Source organism: Musa acuminata, unplaced genomic scaffold, assembly GCF_036884655.1.
Source record: "Musa acuminata AAA Group cultivar baxijiao unplaced genomic scaffold, Cavendish_Baxijiao_AAA HiC_scaffold_1136, whole genome shotgun sequence".
Lineage (NCBI taxonomy): Eukaryota > Viridiplantae > Streptophyta > Magnoliopsida > Zingiberales > Musaceae > Musa > Musa acuminata.
The window spans coordinates 8266788-8269287 of NW_027021348.1; positions in this window are offsets into that span (position 1 = coordinate 8266788).

The following is a 2500-nucleotide window of genomic DNA, read 5'->3' on the forward strand; positions in this document are numbered from 1 at the left end:
AGCAAAATGTCAGCCATCTCAGCACCCTGGAACCCCCCGGGTGGCACAGGGCTGGATGGAGCTTTCGTATAGCAGGGACGGTGCTGCCTCTCGCTTCGCTCGCTGTTCGCTGCTCGCCGCTCGCTCGCGCAGCCAAAAATGGCCAGTTTTGGCCCGTTTTTGGGCTGTTTTGGCCTGTTTTTGGGCTGTTCTTGCGTGCCGCGGCGACCGTCGTGAGCGGAGCAAAATGTCAGCCATCTCAGCACCCTGGAACCCCCCGGGTGGCACAGGGCTGGATGGGGCTTTCGTATAGCAGGGACGGTGCTGCCTCTCGCTTCGCTCGCTGTTCGCCGCTCGCCGCTCGCTCGCGCAGCCAAAAATGGCCAGTTTTGGCCCGTTTTTGGGCAGTTTTGGCCTGTTTTTGGGCTGTTCTTGCGTGGCGCGGCGACCGTCGAGAGCGGACCAAAATGTCAGCCATCTCAGCACCCTGGAACCCCCCGGGTGGCACAGGGCTGGATGGGGCTTTCGTATAGCAGGGACGGTGCTGCCTCACGCTTCGCTCGCTGTTCGCCGCTCGCCGCTCGCTCGCGCAGCCAAAAATGGCCTGTTTTGGCCCGTTTTTGGGCTGTTTTGGCCTGTTTTTGGGCTGTTCTTGCGTGGCGCGGCGACCGTCGTGAGCGGAGCAAAATGTCAGCCATCTCAGCACCCTGGAACCCCCCGGGTGGCACAGGGCTGGATGGGGCTTTCGTATAGCAGGGACGGTGCTGCCTCACGCTTCGCTCGCTGTTCGCCGCTCGCCGCTCGCTCGCGCAGCCAAAAATGGCCTGTTTTGGCCCGTTTTTGGGCTGTTTTGGCCTGTTTTTGGGCTGTTCTTGCGTGGCGCGGCGACCGTCGTGAGCGGAGCAAAATGTCAGCCATCTCAGCACCCTGGAACCCCCCGGGTGGCACAGGGCTGGATGGGGCTTTCGTATAGCAGGGACGGTGCTGCCTCTCGCTTCGCTCGCTGTTCGCCGCTCGCCGCTCGCTCGCGCAGCCAAAAATGGCCAGTTTTGGCCCGTTTTTGGGCAGTTTTGGCCTGTTTTTGGGGTGTTCTTGCGTGGCGTGGCGACCGTCGTGAGCGGAGCAAAATGTCAGCCATCTCAGCACCCTGGAACCCCCCGGGTGGCACAGGGCTGGATGGGGCTTTCGTATAGCAGGGACGGTGCTGCCTCTCGCTTCGCTCGCTGTTCGCCGCTCGCCGCTCGCTCGTGCAGCCAAAAATGGCCAGTTTTGGCCCGTTTTTGGGCAGTTTTGGCCTGTTTTTGGGGTGTTCTTGCGTGGCGCGGCGACCGTCGTGAGCGGAGCAAAATGTCAGCCATCTCAGCACCCTGGAACCCCCCGGGTGGCACAGGTCTGGATGGGGCTTTCGTATAGCAGGGACGGTGCTGCCTCACGCTTCGCTCGCTGTTCGCCGCTCGCCGCTCGCTCGCGCAGCCAAAAATGGCCAGTTTTGGCCCGTTTTTGGGCAGTTTTGGCCTGTTTTTGGGCTGTTCTTGCGTGGCGCGGCGACCGTCGAGAGCGGACCAAAATGTCAGCCATCTCAGCACCCTGGAACCCCCCGGGTGGCACAGGGCTGGATGGGGCTTTCGTATAGCAGGGACGGTGCTGCCTCACGCTTCGCTCGCTGTTCGCCGCTCGCCGCTCGCTCGCGCAGCCAAAAATGGCCTGTTTTGGCCCGTTTTTGGGCTGTTTTGGCCTGTTTTTGGGCTGTTCTTGCGTGGCGCGGCGACCGTCGTGAGCGGAGCAAAATGTCAGCCATCTCAGCACCCTGGAACCCCCCGGGTGGCACAGGGCTGGATGGGGCTTTCGTATAGCAGGGACGGTGCTGCCTCACGTTTCGCTCGCTGTTCGCCGCTCGCCGCTCGCTCGCGCAGCCAAAAATGGCCTGTTTTGGCCCGTTTTTGGGCTGTTTTGGCCTGTTTTTGGGCTGTTCTTGTGTGGCGCGGCGACCGTCGTGAGCGGAGCAAAATGTCAGCCATCTCAGCACCCTGGAACCCCCCGGGTGGCACAGGGCTGGATGGGGCTTTCGTATAGCAGGGACGGTGCTGCCTCACGCTTCGCTCGCTGTTCGCCGCTCGCCGCTCGCTCGCGCAGCCAAAAATGGCCTGTTTTGGCCCGTTTTTGGGCTGTTTTGGCCTGTTTTTGGGCTGTTCTTGCGTGGCGCGGCGACCGTCGTGAGCGGAGCAAAATGTCAGCCATCTCAGCACCCTGGAACCCCCCGGGTGGCACAGGGCTGGATGGGGCTTTCGTATAGCAGGGACGGTGCTGCCTCACGCTTCGCTCACTGTTCGCCGCTCGCCGCTCGCTCGCGCAGCCAAAAATGGCCTGTTTTGGCCCGTTTTTGGGCTGTTTTGGCCTGTTTTTGGGCTGTTCTTGCGTGGTGCGGTGACCATCGTGAGCGGAGCAAAACGTCAGCCATCTCAGCACCCTGGAACCCCCCGGGTGGCACAGGGCTGGATGGGGCTTTCGTATAGCAGGGACG